This window comes from Ceratotherium simum, chromosome 10 (genome assembly GCF_057802395.1).
Source record: "Ceratotherium simum simum isolate JZ-2026a chromosome 10, ASM5780239v1, whole genome shotgun sequence".
NCBI classification, from domain to species: Eukaryota; Metazoa; Chordata; class Mammalia; order Perissodactyla; family Rhinocerotidae; genus Ceratotherium; species Ceratotherium simum.
In genome coordinates this window covers 51,933,561-51,951,470 of record NC_141909.1, presented here as the reverse complement: position 1 = coordinate 51,951,470, position 17,910 = coordinate 51,933,561, and the positions used below count along the sequence as shown (strand labels likewise).

At 36.1% G+C, this 17,910-nt stretch overlaps 1 long non-coding RNA gene across 1 annotated transcript in view; it reads left to right on the top strand.

Moving 5' to 3' along the window:
• The window catches only part of LOC147916113 (uncharacterized), a 135,848-nt gene extending 118,214 nt beyond the window's left edge, over positions 1 to 17,634 (top strand). The window contains exons 2-3 of the long non-coding RNA XR_015553354.1: positions 850 to 957; positions 17,314 to 17,634. This is a non-coding gene — a long non-coding RNA (uncharacterized LOC147916113). The remainder of the gene's footprint in view (positions 1 to 849; positions 958 to 17,313) is intronic.
• The last annotated feature ends 276 nt before the right edge of the window (positions 17,635 to 17,910 follow it).

The following is a 17,910-nucleotide window of genomic DNA, read 5'->3' as shown; positions in this document are numbered from 1 at the left end:
GAGGAGAAAAGGAGCACGCACACCTCTGAAAGCAGCTTAAATAGCACACTTTCCAGAAGAGTAAGGAAAGAATTAGTTCTCTCTATTGTTCCAGCATCAATTCCAGCACTGTAGTTATGAAGACAGAACCTCAACTTTCTCTGGGAAGGCAGGTAGTTGACATTGACGATTATCTCCTGAGTAGCTGGTAATAGAAATTGGTTATTCACTATCTACCTGACCACACCCTCACAACACACAGTTTAGCCTTTGATAGAGCAGCTTGTGCAAGTCAGTTTTCCAGTGTTGTAAGATTTCTCCACAGGTCAGATGCCAAGCACACAACATTTTCTCCTATACTTTTAGCATGTCTTTTTGTTTTTTTTTTAATAATTTGTTATTCAAGGCTGAACATTCAGCCCAGGTAGCTACCTAATCTATCCACAAATTAACATTATATTACTAATTAAAAGAAAGAAAACAAAATCAATACAGGTTTCCTCCATTATCTGAAAGTTCTCTTTACTCCACTTCACTTTTATGCAAGACATACCTTAGTACTATCGTTTTCACTAACTGAAAGAAATCTGAAGAGGATTTTCACTTTTATGACAAAAGGGGAAAAGTGAAAATAGCGTTTAGCATTTGTTTGGCAGTGAGCCGGTACAGAGGCTGAGCAGTCAAGCATGCTGTCGTATTTCAAGCCTTCCACATCAGCTCCGGCAGCCATAGCAGACGACGAACCTCACCCTTCGACATTGAGGCAGGCAGACGTAGGGGGTGTAGACGTCAGTAACCTGCCTACCCTGGTGGATTCACATGATGACGACATGTTAATAGATGACGCTCTTCTTCTCTCCTACATTCCAGTCTCCTGTGCCTCCCACTATGCCAACCTCCGATGACCCAGCCTAACACACCATCGTCACCACCGCCACCTCTCAGCCTTCCAGGGTGCTCGCTGTCTTCCGGATTCTGGTAAGTGAAACTACACCGTACGTACGTAATTTCTACTTGATATGGGCTGTGTATTTGTCACATCATTCCTACTTTTACTATATGTTAGTGTTATTTGGTATGATTTGGCAGGTTATTTTTTGGGTCTAGGAATGCTCAAAAATTTTTCCCATATACATTAATGGTAATTGCTTCTTTGCTTTATGCCATTTCAAAACTTACCAAAGGTTTCATAGGAACACTCTACTTTTGGATAGTGGGGGGAACCTGTATGTGTATTTCCCTGAAAAAGAAGTGCATATAGTAATTATGACCATGAAATATGGATTTGACCAATTAAAAAAATGGTTATAAAAAACACATCCTAGGTACCCTCTCAAATTTTCTCTTGACTTCCCTGACTCTCAGACATTCAACCTCTTGCCTCTGCAGCAGCTACCCTGACCTCCCAACCCTGTCTTGGTCCACATAGTTTCTCTGCCTGAGGCAAGGCAGACTCATGTCTTTGGCTCCTTGAAGTATTAACAAACTTATATAAAACACAAAACCATACGGTTTAGGATCTGACTTTCCAAACAGTTGCAGAAGAGCCAAATAATACAACCAGAAAGTTCAGGGGCATTATATCCCCAAGCAGCTAACTTTGACCAATGGGAAACCTGAGAAAGGAGTGAGGAGAATACATGAGTTTGCTCTCCTTTCTCCCTCTAATAGGCTAATCCAAGGCAGGGTTTCCCCATTTGGTCTTTCAAGAAACATTCCATGTGCCTGAGCAAAATCACCTGTGAAACAACTTCTGGGTCTCTCAGCAGCTCATTGTGAAGCGATAGCTAGCACTGTAATGTGTCACCTTACATTGCTTTTCATAATATTCTCATCCACTTGATTCTTTCCTCATTCTTACTGAAGACTTAGACCTTTCAAATAAAGTATTGTCACTTAATCCTTCCCTAAATCTCTGTTCTAGGCGATCCAGGCTAAGACACAGATCATCTCTTAAGTCAGTGCAATGTAACTGAACTTGAAAAGAAATAATACCCTTTTTAGGACCTAAACAGTTACTTTTCATTATGGATGTTATTCATTCAAAAAATATTTATAGAGCATCTACTATATGAAGGCATTGCTGTAGGTTCGGGGTGGGGAAACTTTGTCTTCCTAGAAGGTACATTCTAGTGTGAAAAGATTCTTAACAAATGAAGTAAGGACGTTTTATCATACTCATCTATCATAGATGGTCATAAGTGTTATGATGATCAGTAAATCAGAGAGGTGGATAGAAAGTGGATTAGTGGATGACGTACAATTTAAAACAAGGAGATTGAGGAAGACTACATTTAGAATGTACCATTTGTGGAAAGATGTGATAAAAGTGAGGAGGAGGGGCCGGCCCGGTGGCGCAGGCGGTTGGGTGCGCACGCTCCGCTGCGGCGGCCCGGGGTTCGCTGGTTCGGATCCCGGGCGCACACCGTTGCACTGCTTTGGCGGGCCATGCTGTGGCGGCGTCCCATATAAAGTGGAGGAGGATGGGCACGGGTGTTAGCCCAGGGCCGTCTTCCTCGGCAAAAAAAAAAAAGAGGAGGATTGGCGGATGTTAGCACAGGGCTGATCGCCTCACAAGAAAAAAAAAAAAAAAAGTGAGGAGGAATCCAAGTGTATGTCTGCAGAAGAGCATCCCAGGAAATGGGAAGAGCATATGCAAAAAAGTCCTAAAATTGAATGGTGTTTTGTGTATTTAAGAAATAGCCAGAAGGCCAATATGGCCGGAGAAATATGAAAGATGGGAAGACAGCAGTAGATGAGGTCATTGAGGTGATGTGAGGGGCCAAATCCTCATAAGTTTTATGGTTATATATAACTCATCATCTTATTACGTTTTTGAAAGTGGAAGGAGGTGAACTTAATGATTATATCTGGATACTGTCCTTGCAAACTAGAATGAATGGTTAACTTATTTGCAGACTATTATAACAATTTTAGACACTTGCTAAATAGATAGAAAGCTATTGTGGAATTTTGAGCAAAAGAGTGATATGATCTGAGATGTTTTGATAATATGATACTGACATTCAGGGTTGAGAATGGAGTAAAAAAAAATTTTAGGGGCTGGCCCCGTGGCGTTGGGTTAAGTTCACGCACTCCACTTCGTCGTCGGCCCGGGGTTCGCAGGTTCGGATCCGAGGCCCGGACCAATGCACGGCTTGTCAAGCCGTGCTGTGGCGGTGTCCCATGTAAAGTAGAGGAAGATGGGCGTGGATGTTAGCCCAGGGCCAATCTTCCTCAGCAAAAAGGAGAAGATTGGCATCGGATGTTAGCTTAGAGCTAATCTTCCTCACACACACACAAAAAAAATTAAAAGGGAGCAATAAAGAGCCTATGGCAGTCATATATGTGCCTGGAGGTCTGGAACGAAGACATAAATTTGAAAGTTGTATTAATCACTGTAGACCAGGCTATATGCCATGATAATAAAGAAACCCCCACACCTCAGTGGCTTAAAGCAGGAGTCAGCAAACAATGGTCCATAGGCCAAATCCATCCTACTACCCTTTTCAGTAAATGCAGTTATATTGAGACACAGCTACACTCATTCATTTACAGTTTTCTATGGCTGGTTTCTCACTATAATGATAGAATTGAGTAGGTGCAAAATAGATGGCATGGCCTATAAGCTTAAAATATTTATCATCTGTCATTTTGCCGAAAAAGTTTGTGGACCCCACGCTTAAAGCAAAAAAGCTTTATTTCTTGCTCAAACAAGCTGTACTCTGTGTCCAAACACTCTTCGCAGAGCAGCTCACTTCTAAGCACTTGACTCAAAAATCTAAGTTGATTCCATCTCAGGACTCCACTATTTCAATATGAGGACTTCTCCATCACCATGTATCATCATTGCCATCATCATGTGCGTAGCGGGGATCTCACACCAGCTCCTAAATGCTTTGCCTAGAAGAGATAGACATCACCTATTGGTAATGGCCAATCCAATGGGCCCCCCAACTACAAGGGATCTGGGTAATGTGAGGGAGAACGTGGATACTTGGTCAACAGTAAAAATTCTTGCCTATCAGTCATCAGCATATAAATGATATCTAAAGCCATGAGATTGGATTAACTCACCCAGGGAGAAAGTTATGATAGAGGAGAGAAAATATTCAAGGACTGTCTTGGGGCATTCATAAACAACAGTAAGAATTCAAAAAGATTAGGAGCTAGCAAGGAGAATGAGATGGAGCAACCATGGAGGTGGACGTAAAACTACCAGGTAGTTACTTGTGGATGTCCTGGATGCCAAGTGAAGGAAATGTATCAAGGAGGAAGGAATTAGGGGCTGGCCCAGTGATGAAGTGGTTAAGTTCGCACACTCTGCTTCGGTGGCCCATGGTTCACAGGTTCAAGTCCTGGGCGCAGACCAACACACGGCTCATCAAAGCCATCCTGTGGTGGCATCGTCCCACATACAAAGTAGAGGAAGATGGACACAAATGTTAGCTCAGGGCCAATCTTCCTCACCAAAAAAAAAAAAAAAAAAAGAAGGAAGGAATTATATGCCAAATGCTGATGATAGACCATGGAAGAGGAGGATGGGATTGAACATTGGATTTAGGAAGATCATCGATAATGTTGAAGATAGCCATTGCAGTTAATTGGAGTGATTTGAAAGGCTGATTGGAGTGAAACTTAAAAGAGATTGGGAAGCAAGGAATTAGAGGCAAGAAAAATAGACAAGTATTTGAAGGAATTTTGATATAAACAAAATGAGTAAAATGGGGTGGTGGATAGAAGGGTAATGAAGTTGAGTGACCGTTTTCCCCCCTTTTAAATGAGATAAAAAACTTGAAGTTCATATGTCAATGGAAATTATTCGATAGAGAGAGAAAAACATTGATGCAAGAATGAGAGACTACATTTGCGAAGTCACTGAGTAGAGTGAGTGGAGAAATCTGAGTGGACAGGCGGCGGGGGCTGCCCTTCGTAGGGGCTTGAATAATACTCTGAAAGGAAATGAATTAATACTATTAATGTCTAATCTCTTTGCTACAAAAAAAATTCTCACTTTTCAACTCAACATTTAAAGATCAATATTCTCATTTTTTTTTCCTTTTTGAACTAAGTTAATTCCAACATATTCCCTTGTTCTGAAACATTTTGGGAAAAAGCACCTCCAGTTAGGTCAACGGTTTTCTAACTTTTAAACATGAATGTTTTAACCCTGGTAACGCTTTATAATTAGAAAACACTGACTGGATTTCTTTTAATTACTATAATCCTAGTACCATCCCCATGGTGCTGGGATGGCCAGATGTTCAGCTTATATTTTACAATAATTGTGTAACTGAACCTCTAAAGAAGCTTTAAGTTATTTTTCCATGGAAAGTAGCTCTTTTCATGGTGAGCGATAAAATTTCAAGTCGAAACTACATATTCCCTCTCTGAATGCTATTTAATTTTTCTAATAGCAATGGTCAGCTACTGTATTTATTTCAAACCATAATTTTTTCTCTAAATATGAAAAAGTACCTTTCCATAATAAAGAAAAAAAAGTAAAATTAAAGGTCAATGGTAATACAGGCCTGTGATTGTACCTAATTTCTACCATATGATTGTGTGTGTGTGTGTGTGTCTTTTAATCGAGAATAAAACAAAGGGTAGAATTTAACAATCTCTTTCAGTTAGCATGTTAATTTCTCATTTTAACAAGACCGTTTTTTTGAGATACAATAGTTGACATGAATCCCATAAGTTTCATTACCTTTTTTCTTGCCCTTTTTTAAAAAACAGCTTGCACATCTCCAGCATTGCATAAAATACCCATTTGTAATTATGCTTAACCTTTCCAAAGCCTCTGAGTATAGTCTGCTCATTAATCATTAACCTGACAAGACTTGGGGGTTGTGAAATTAGTACCTCTATATATTAGAGACACAGAGACCATAGACTAGGGGTACAAAAGGGGTAATTAAGAGGAGGTAAGAAAAGAAATAGAACAAAACTAGTGGGATATAATTATATTATGATAGGTGTCAGTGAAGAGCAGGGACAATAGGATAGAAATCATTATAGACAGAGTTCAGGAAATAAATGAAGCTATACATTTTTAGAACAAAACCAATTTAATCATACTCTGTCCTATTCAAGTGAAAATAACTCGCACCAAATTGATCTAAAATATTTACAAACATAGTCATACAAAATATGGGTTGTCTATGCTTTTACAGAACATTTCCCATAGGTATTTTTTCATGTTGTACTCAAGTATAAAAATGGACACATCTTAAGTAAAACTAACACATTGCCTAAAAAGTTACTCCTTTGTGATGAAGTGTCATATTTTTATCTAACCAGTATTATTCTCAGAAAAGGGAGAGTCACTTTATGATTGAATCTTCATACTCACATATGATGAGAAAGAAGTGGGGAAATATGTTGATGCCTTTATATTAAACAACAAAATAGTATTAGCTCATTTTGTGGCCACCTCCTACTTGGATTTAGTGGTTTTTAGCGTAATAGCTAAGTCATTATAATAAAGAGACTGTAAAATATAGTGAGTAAAATAAGTTAGAAATTGATCTATCTTTCATATCACAGTCCAGAGGGTGATTGAGCAGTGATGGCAGAGCAGGTCTGGCAACTTCAACCAGCTGCCCCAGTGTTTGGCATTTCTCGTTCAGTGATTGGGAAGGATACAGAGAGCCCTGGGCAAGCTTCTTTAAGGAGATGATCTGGAACTTCCTCTTTTGCTTCTACTCATATCCCATTGACCCAAATTTAGGCACATGGATAAATCAAACTATAATAGGAACTGAGAAATAGTGTATGTAGGTGTCCAACTAAAACTAGAGGAATCTCTTTACTGAAAGGAAGAAGAGGATACTCTATACTTGGAGACTCTTTAAATATCAACCCCTTAGCTTATACAGATGTATTAATCATTTAGAATTTTGTAAAATTAGAGAAGTAGTAAAAGAAAAATATACAAATGTTTACACACAAAAATGAACAAGGTTAAGCATATGAATGTATTTATTTCCATTGTTCTTTATAAAATACTTTTGTATATACTTATCTACATGGTCAGAGTGTGTGTGTGTGATAATTCAGTATTTAGACTTACTTTTTTTTTTTTTTTTGGTGAGGACGATTAGCCCTGAGCTAACATCTGTTGCCAATCCTCCTCTCTTTGCTAAGGAAGATTGGCCCTGGGCTAATATCCCTGCCCATCTTCCTCTACTTTATATGGGACACCACCAGAGAATGGCTTGATAAGCAATGTGTCAGTCCGTGCCTGGGATCCGATAAGCAATGTGTCGGTCCGTGCCTGGGATCCGAAGCCGCGAACCCCGGGCCACCGAAGCAGAGCATGCGAACTTAACTGCTATCCCACGAGGCTGGCCCCTATACTTACTTTTTATGCTTTACTTTTTTATTGTCACCACCTGTTCCTTGGAGCCTTTTCTTGCCCATTCTGTGTCCTTTCTTTTTATTGATTTCTTCATTAGGATATAATTTTGGGACTCCCTTTTATTCATTCATCAATTTAATAAATATTTAGTGAATACCTATTATATAACAGACATTATTTGAGAACTTTGGATGTAGTAATGAATTAAACAGGTAAAGATTGCTGCCACTTAAACTAATAGTTTTGTTGTGGAAGATAGACAGTGAATAGTAAATTTAACAAATAAAGTCTATAAGTTAGAAAGGCTAACAGTGCCATGGTTTAAATCATGCCGTTGCCGTGACATAGGAAAAGAGAGCCCAGAGAGTCCCAGCCAGGCAGTTAATCACTCTGGCCAGGAAGAACCACACCTTGTTTCCATTCCCAGGTCATTGGCAAGAGCTCATCATGGGTCCCATCAACTCATAATAGGGTCGGCCACAAAGCACAGTATTGCCAATTGCCTTGTAGCGGGAAAACAAGACCTATTTGGTACACTCTACTAATGAGTGCCACAGCAAGTGTATTGGATTCTAGAGTGCAGGGGTTATTAGCTGTGGGAGTTGGATGACGTAGGTCCCATTGAGATGGCAACATTTGAGAAAAATTAAATGAAATAATGAACTTAGTTATGCAGTTTTTTGGAATAGTCTTCAAGGCAGAGGGGGTAGCCAGTGCAAAGATCCTAAGGCCAGGCTGCACCCATCCTGTTTAATGACATTTAAGAATATTTAGGAGACCAATGTGGCAGGAGCAGATGAGTGAGAAAAGATTGGTGGTGAGGAGGACAGTGATGTCCTGGGGCCAGAACACGTTAGGCGTTATAGGCCATTGTAATGACTTTGTCTTTACTACGAATTAATGAGGCATTATTGTGGAGTTTTGAAAAACTGTGTGAAAAGACCTGATTTATATTTAAAGGAAATTGTTGGCTATTGAATTGAGAATAGAATTCTCGGAGGCCAAAGTAAAAGGAGGGAACCAGTCAGGAAGCTATTTCAGTCATCTCTGTGCTGAAGAAGCTGGTTAATTGTTTTCCAAATGGTTTGCCTTTTCTTCTGGTTACTCAGGCTGCATTTCCTCAGTGTCCCTTGCAGTTAATGTGGCTATGGCTTGGGAGTTAAAGTAACATGTACCTATGTTGGGTTGGGCCTGTAAAACAATATGTGTAATTAATCACTTTCTTCCCAATCTGTCAGCTGAGTGGAGAGGATGCCAAAAGTAGAACTGCTGGATAGCAGGAGCCTGGATATCTTGGTGATTGCACGGAGCTGATATTTTCCCTTCCCTAAACTTGCCCCACCACCTATTATAAATAGTGTAAGATACAGACTTCTATGGAATTTAGCTACTAAGGTGTGGGGTTCATTTGTTATGGCAGTTAGCATTACTCTATGTAATACAGAAATGGGTACAATAAAGTGGAGTTCTGCTTAATACATGGCATGAATTTAGCAATTAGGAGACAGATGGCATGGCAAAGAGACTAATATCAGAGGCTGAGAAGCTTATGGTTCACGTTATGTAGTTGTAAATCATTTGGTAAAACTTTCGCATGCGGTACCTGGAAGGCAAACCACATACATCCAAGCCTATAGCTGTAGAAAGTGATTGGAAAAAGCCAACGTGTTAGGATATGTTGGCTATTTTTGGCTGCCTTTTGCCGTGTCACAAGAGAGAAGCTCAGGCAAGAATTGGGTGATTTCAGGCAGAGACTGAGGGGATGGAGGAGAGTTCAGGTATCAAGGGCCTGACAGGGTTCACAAAGGTGTTTCTGGCCTTGAAAGAGTAAGAGATAAGATTAAAAATGATTTTGAGAGGTAAGCACTCACTGAGATTTATCCATTGAACCAAGATTCAACTTTGAAGCAAAGTCGGATTGAGGATTCTACCATCTCATCAATGCCAACTGCTCCAGATGGTTTCAAGGTCTCAGACATTAAGTTGAGAAAGCAGAGGACATAATGGGGGAGGGGTGGTTTGTGAATAAAGAAAGCAGGTTTGAGAACGATATCTGGGAAAGAACTTTGGGTGGTTACTAACATGAAACTGAAAGAAATCAAATAGCTAAGAAGCCTACTCATTGTTTTTAGGTACCATATTGTTAAAGAAACTATAAGCCTGGACTAAAAATGTCTTTGACTGTTTAAGATTAAAGAAAAAAAAAATTGACCTCCAAACTTGCACAGGAAGGAAATATTAAAATATCTATTTATATTTATTTTCCACCTAAAAATATGAAACAAATTAAGCCTTAACACTGTTTAATATATTGATTGACCCTAGTGTCCTCAAAGGTCCTTAGGTCAGACAAGCAGTCATCTGTCACAGATAGTACCTGAGATATCCTACACAAAGTGGAATTTTACAATGTGGCATGATTGACACTGCATTCACTTTCACTGTATTGCTATCCATTGCAATTTACATGTGATCATTTGAGTGGATTTATAGATCGTATTATTTAGTTTTAATAAATTCACCTTACAAAATGAAAAAATGGCTTAAAATATTCCTTCAAAGAAAATTTCAAATTGAAATAATATTAATCATATAAGCATGGAGAACCGACAAAGAAATGGCACAGCTGACACTTATTTTAGTACGAATTCTTTGTAAGTCACATTACAAAATAAATAAAATGATCTAATTAGATCTGATAGATGGCCAAAATTTTGAAAATTAAAATGACAAAGAATGCCTTTGAAAATGTGGATTTATATGCACTAAATATGACCCTTATCCTATGTGCATACTATACCTTGAGATATTAGCTAATCATAGTAATATATGAATATAATTATGAATATACATATAATATACATATATGTATGTGCATATAGATATACATGTATATGTACATTTGTGTGTATATATATAAAGGTGAAAGAGAAAAACATTTTGGAAACTATGGCTCTACGTACCACCTAGAATGTTAATTTTTTTAATGTGTTAAAAAAACGCAAAAAAAGTTTACCATCTTAACCATTTTTAAATATACAGTTAAGTACTGTTATGTATATTCACATTGTTGTGAAACAGATCACCAGAACATTTTAATCTAGCAAATCTGAAATTATACCCATTAAACAACAATTCCCCTTTCCCCTCTCCCCTCAGACCTTATAACCACCATTCTACTTTACATTTCTATGAATTTGGCTACTTTAAATACCTCGTATAAGTGGAATCCTACAAAAAGTCTTTTTGTGACTGGCTTATTTCACTTATCATAATGTCCTCAACATTCATCTATGTTGTAGTATGTGACAGGATTCCTTCCATTTTAAGGCTGAATAATATTCTATTATGTGTATACACCAGATTTTTTTTCCATTCATGGCTCTTTGAATTGTTTCCATGTGTTGGCCGTTGTGAATAGTACTGCTATGAACGTGGGTATAAGAATATCTCTTTGAGACCCTGCTTTCAATTATTCTGGATATATGTGTGATTGCTCGTTCATATGGTAGTTCTATTTTTAATTTTTTAAGAAACTTTCATACTGTTTTTCCTAGTGATTACACCATTTTACAATCCCATCAACACTGCGCAAGGGTTCTTATGTCTTCACATCCTTGCCAACACTTGTTATTGTCTGTTTTTTGTGTGTGTGTTAATAGTAGCCATCCTAATAGATATGAGGTGATATCTCATTGTGGTTTTGATTTGCATTTCTCTTATGATTAGTGATGTTAGCATCTTTTGATATGCTTGTTGGTCATTTGTATACCATCTTTGGAGAAATGTCTATTCAAGTCCTTTGGCTGTTTTTCAATGGGGTTAATTTATTTTTGTTGTTGAGTTGTAGGAATTCTTTATATATTCTGGATATTAATCCCTTATCAGATATATGATTTGCGAACGTGTTCTTCCATTTCATAGATTGCTTTCTCACTCTGTTGATTGTGTTCTTTGATGCACAAAAGTTGTTAAGTTTAATGTAGTCTCATTTATTCATTTTTGTAGTTGTTGCTTGTGTATTTGGTGTCATATTCAAGAAATCATTGCAAGTCCAACGTCGTGAAGATGTTTCCTTATGTTTTCTTCTGGGTGTTTTATAGTTTTAGGTCTTACATTTCGGTTTTTAATCAATTTTGAGTTAATTTTTTATGTGGTGTAGGTTAAGAAACCTACTTCATTATTTTCCATGTGAATATCCAGTTTTCCAAATACTATTTGTTGAAGAGCCTGTCCTTTCCCCATTGAGTGGCGTTGGCACCTTTGTGAAAGATCATTTGACCATAAATTCAAGGGTTTATTTCTGGGGTCTCTATTCTATTCCATTTGTCTGTTTGTCTGTCTTTATGCCAGTACTATATTGTTGTTTTTACTTTAGCTTTCTGGTATGTTTTGAAATCTGAAAGTGTGAGTCCTCCAAATTTTTTCTTTTTTTTTAAGATTGTTTTGGCTATTCAGGGACCCTTGAAATTCCATACGAATTTTAGGATGACTTTGTCTGTTTCTGCAAAAAATGCCATTGGGATTTTGATAGATATTGCATTGAATTTGTAGATCACTTTGGGAAGTAAGAACATCTTAACAATATTAAGTCTTCCAATCTATGAATACTGGATATCTTTCCAGTTATTTGTCTCTTCTTAATTTTCTTTCAGCAGTATTTTTGTAGTTTACAGTGTACAAATCTTTTGCCTCCTTAGTTAGGTTTATTCTTGATATTTTTTCCTTTTTGATGCTATTGTAAATGGAATTGTTTTCTTAATTTCTTTTTTGGATTGATCATTATTAGTTTATTGAAACATAACTGATTTTTGTGTCAATATTATATCCTGCAACTTTGATGAATATGTTTATTACTTCTAACAATTTTGTAGAATCTTTAGTGTTTTCTCAATATAAGGTCATGTCATCTGAAAACAGAGATAATTTTACTTATTCCTTTCCCATTTTTTGTCTTTTTCTTACCTAATTGCTCTGGCTAAGACTTGCAATTCTATGTTGAATAAGAGTGGTGAGAGTGGCATCCTTGCTTTGTTCCTGATCTTAGAGGGAAAACTTTTAGTTTTTTATCATTGAGTATAACGTTCACTGTGGGCTTATCATAAATGGCCTTTATTATGTTGAGGTAGTCTCCTTCTATTCCTCGTTTGTAGTGTTTTTGTCATATAAGAGTGCTGAATCCTGTCAAATGCTTTTTCTCCATCAACTGAGAAGACCATGTGGTTTTTGTCCTTCTAACTATTAATATGGTGCATGACATTCATTGATTTTCTTCTGTTGAACCATCCTTTCATTCCAGGCATAAATTTCACTTGGTCATGGTGTATAATCCTTTTTTTAATGTGCTGTTGAATTTGATTTGCGAGTATTTTATTGATGATTTTTGCATGAAATTCATCAGAGATATTAGTCTGTAATTTTCTTTTCTTCTAATGTCTTTGTCTGGCTTTGGTATCATGGTAATGCTGGCCTCATAAAATGAGCTTGGAAGTGTTCCTTCCTTTTCAATGTTTTTAAGGATTTTTTGGAGGATTAGTGTTAATTCTCTAAATATTTGGCAGAAGTCTCCAATGAAGACATCTGGTCCTGGGCTTTTTCTTTGTTGGGAAGTTTTTGATTACAGGTTCAATCTCCTTACTCATTATTGGTCTGTTCATATTTTCTATTTCTTCATAATCAGTCTTCATAGGTTATATGTTTCTAGGAATTTATCCATTTCTTCTAGGTTATTCAACTTATTGGAGTATAATTATTCATAGTATTCTCTTCTAATCCTTTTAATTTCTATGGCATTGGTTGTAATGTTTCTTCTTTCATATCTGATTTTAGTTATTTAAGTCTTCTCTTTTTTTTTTAATCTTTGGTTAATCTACTTAAGAGTGTCAATTCTTTTGATCTTTTCAGAAAACCAACTCTTAGAATCATTGATTTTGTTCTATTGTTTTCTACTATCTATTTTCTTTATCTCTGGTCTAATCTTTATTTCCTTTCTTCTGCTAGCTTTGGATTTAGTTTTTTCTTGTTATTCTAATTTCTTGAGATATAAAGTTAGGTTGTTGATTTGAGATCTTTTTCTCTTTCTTAATGTACATATTTACAGCTATAAACTTCCCTCTTAGCACTGCCCACACTGCATTCCATAAATTTTGGTATATTATGTTTTCATTTTCACTTGTTTCAAGGTATTTTCTAATTTCCCTTGTGATTTCTTCTTTGATTCATTGATTGTTTAAGAATGTGTTGTTTAATTTATACGTATTTGTGGGTTTTTCAATTTTCTTTGTGCTATTGATTTAATTTCATTCCGTTGTGGTTGGAAAAGATATTTTGTATGATTTCAATTTTTTTGAATTTCTTGACTTATTTTGTGGCCTAACATATAGTCTATACTGAAAAATGTTCCATGTGAACTTGAGAAGAATGTATATTCTGCAGTTGTTGGGTGGAGTGTTCTTTGTATGTCTGTAAGGTCCAATTTTTCTATCTTGTTGTTCAAGTCCTCTGTTTCCTTATTGGTATTCTCTCTGATTGTTTTGTTCATTATTGAATGTGAAGCATGGAAGTATCATCCTATTATCGTATTGCTATTTCTCCCTTCAATTTTATCAATACTTGTGTCACATATTTAAAGGCTCTGAGATTTGGTGCATAAATATAATTGTTATATCATCCTAGTGAATTGACCCTCTTATATAATGTTCTTCTTTGTCTTTTGTAACTGTTTTTGATTTAAAGTCTATTTTATGTGATATTACTATAGTCACTCCTGCTCTCTTTTGTTTACCATTCGCGTGGAATATCTTTTTCCATCCTTTCACTCTCAGTGTATATATGTCCTCAGATCTAAAGTGAATCTCTTGTACACAGCATATAGGTGGATCCTTTTTTTAAAAAGTCTATTTAGCCAATCTGTATTTTTTGATTTTTGAGTTTAACCTATTTACATTTAAAGTAATTACTGATAGGGAGGGATTTACTGCTGCCATTTTGTTAATTGTATTCTGTATGCCTTGTAGCTTTTTTGTCTCCCCTTTCTTCTCTTACTGCCTTTCTTTGTGTTTTGTTGATTTTTCATAGTGATATGCTTCTCATTTCCTTTTGTGTATATAATATAGATATTTTCCTTGTGGTTACCATTGTAATTACGTAAAACATCTTAAAGTTATAGCATTCTGTTTTAATATAGTAACAACTTAACTTCAATTGCAGACCAAACCTTCACTCCTTTACAGCTCCTCCCCACTTATGTTATTAATGTAAAAAATTATATCTTTATATATTATATACCCTTGACATAGATTTATAAGGTTTTAAAATGTTTTTGTCATTTAAATTCTATGCACCAAAATGACAATAGTGCAGGCTAGAATATTTGCCCTTGTGTTTACCTTCACTAGAGAACCTTATATTTTAGTACGGCTTCATATTGCTGTCTATCATTGGTTCACTTTAATTTGAAGGAATCCGTTTAGTATATCTTGTAGAGCAGTTCTAGTGGTCATGAATTCCCTTAGCTTTTGTTTATCTGAGAAAGACTTAATTTCTCCTTTATTTTTTGAAGGATGGTTTTGCTGGATACAGTATTTTTGGTTGACAATTTTTTTTCTAGCACTTTGGATATCAACTCATTCCCTTTAGCTTGCAAATTTTCTGTTGAGAAATCTACTAAAATCTTATGGAAGCTCCTTTGTATGTGCTGAATCAGTTTTCTCTTGCCACTTTCAAGAATTTCTCTCTTTCACTTTAGACAATTTAATTCTAATGTGAATTGATGTGACTCCCTTTGATTATGCCTAGATGGAGACTTTTGGTCTTCTTGAATTTTTAAGTCCAATTATATCTTCAGATATGGGATGTTTTCAGCCATTAATTCTTCCAATAAGCTCTATGTCCCTTTCTTTTTCTTTTCCCTCTGGGATTCTCGTAAGGTATATATCGGTCTGTTTGATTGCTGCCCATAAGTCCCGTAGACTTTCTTTGCTTTTCTTCATTCTTTTTTCTTTTTGATCCTCTGACTTGATTTCAAATGACCTTTCTTCAAGTTCATCGATTCCCTTCTGCCTGATCAAGTCTGCTATTGAACACCTCTAATTAATTTTTCAGACCAGTTATTGTGTTTTTCAGCCTCAGAATTTCTGATTTGTTCCTTTTATAGTTTCTGTCTCTTTGTTGATATCTCATTTTGTTCATGCACTGTTTTCATGATTTTGTTTAGTTATCTATCTGTATTTTTTTTTTTAGCTCATTTAGCATCTTTATGAAAGTTGTTTTAAATTCTTTGTCAGCAGTTCATAGTTCTATGCTTCTTTAGAAGAGGTGTCTCAAATTACATTTTATTCTTTTGATTTGGTTATGTTTCCTTGTATATCTTGCAGAATTTTTTGCTGGGATTTGGACATATAAAGAAAATACCTAATCTAGGCTTTGTATAGCAGCTTTGTACAGGGGACAACCTTCACCACGTAGCCCAGCTGGAGGTTCTAGAATCTCTCTAACTTTTTCTGGTCTCTTTCTCCCCCTAGCATCTGCCTGCAGAACTGCAGCTATAGCATCCTGCTCACCTCTGTTTTCAGCATATTCCACACTCTGAATCCAATAAGGACAATGCTGTGAGTCAGGTGACACAGAAATCGGTTCTTGTGCAGTGCCTGGATTAACCAGAACATCGGATGCATCATGAATTCTTGTTTTCATCTGGAGATAGGAGCTCCAGTGTAGGGTGTTTCCTCCTGGTTGTTCCATGCTATGTTGCATAGTGGGAGGGGTATGAATGGGCATAGCAAATGCTGTGAATTTTCCCACTCCATTCACTGGGATCCCTTCTTGGTTTTATAATGGCTCAGGTGCTATAGATTTTCAGCTGGTCTCTAGAGTTCTCACAGAGATATTCTGGTGTGTATATTGTTGTTAACTCAGGGTCCCTGTGTGGAAGGAAGGCCTGTGCCTTCCTACTCTGCTATCTTGCTGACATGAGAGAGCAAAACTAGGATGTAATTTTAATTGTTTTTGTGTTTTATTTTTTCCCAACTCATAAAACCGTCAATTAATATTTTTTTGTTTCTAATTTTTTAAAAAAATTTTATTGGGATATAATTGACATATTATATTAGTTTCAAGTGTATAACATAATGATTTGGTATTTGTATATATTGAGAAATGATCACAAGTCTACCATCAATTAATATTTATTAGTGAAGATTTAGTAGTAGAGATGTCACCAAACTGAATTCTCACGTGGCCAGTAAATAAAAACTGTACTCTCTGCTGAATGGCAAACATTCCTACAAATGTTGCCTAAACAAATGTAGTAATAAATGGACCCCAAAGTATATATTGGGTGGAACTCAATAAGCTTTATTTTTTGCATATATGTCAGGCCTGAGAAGGAGACTATATCTTCTCCATTCTTTCAGGACTACCAGCTGATGAAAGTTTTGTCTTCTTCAACTATGGCCTTCTAAGATTGCTTCTACAGTCCTTTTTATGGACACTGGAAGGGGAAAATAATATTATGGAATAGATGTAAGAAAGGTGTCTGAGTCAAGCTTTGAAGTGACACATATCACATCCACTCACATTCTATTGATTGGAACTCAAGTCATGTGGCCACACACAATCACAAAGGATGTGGGGAATATAGTCTAGGTGAGAGCCCGGGAAGAAAAGGAAATGGATTTTGTTTAATAGCTAGCATCTTTGGTCATAAAATGTATCATCAGCTTATATTTAAATAAATACAGAGAAAATTGCTCAATACTGAGTATAGGAAGCATAGCCTATTCATAGGCAGTTGTTACTGTATAGATCAGGTATTTCATGCAATTGACTATATATATCTTCATTCAAATAATAAAGAGAGTATTTGAAACTCTAATTACAAAGATGTAGCCTATACCAAGTCCATTGAGAGGATCTAGAAGATCCAAAGTATGCAAATATATTAATCTACTTTTGCCTTCTTTTTTCTCCAGGGATATGCTGCTGTCTTCTAGTGAAATGTGAAGAGAAAGAATTTATTCTCAGTAGTTACAGCCACATCACTAAACTGGAATCACCTTGCAGGTGTAGAGAAACTGTTCTTAGTTTCTCTAGAACTATCTGTATAGGATTTATGTCTTAAAACAATCTCTGGGAGCTAATGGGACCATGGAAAGAACGTTTAACACCTTACAGTCAAGAAACGTGTTTCAAACACACTGTTGAAACTTTATTATTATCTTTTATATAAAGATAAATTATTATCTTTTAAATAATTTACTTTCTTTGACAGCAGACTATAATAAAAAGGAAAATTTCTACTAATGTACGTTCCATTTGTTTGTCTCAAAGTCAGTAACTATAGATTTATTATTATTATTTATTTAGATTTATTATTAGAATTAGATTTATTATTAGAATTAGATGTTTTAAAATAGTGGCATCATTAACTATCCTAAAAACAAAGATTTAGCTAAGTTATAGCTTTGAAAAGAGTAGTATAATGTGGAATGTGAAAGTGTTCAAATTCATATCAATTTTTCTATCACTTGAAATATCCAGTAACTAGATTCTAAAGTATTAACATAAAT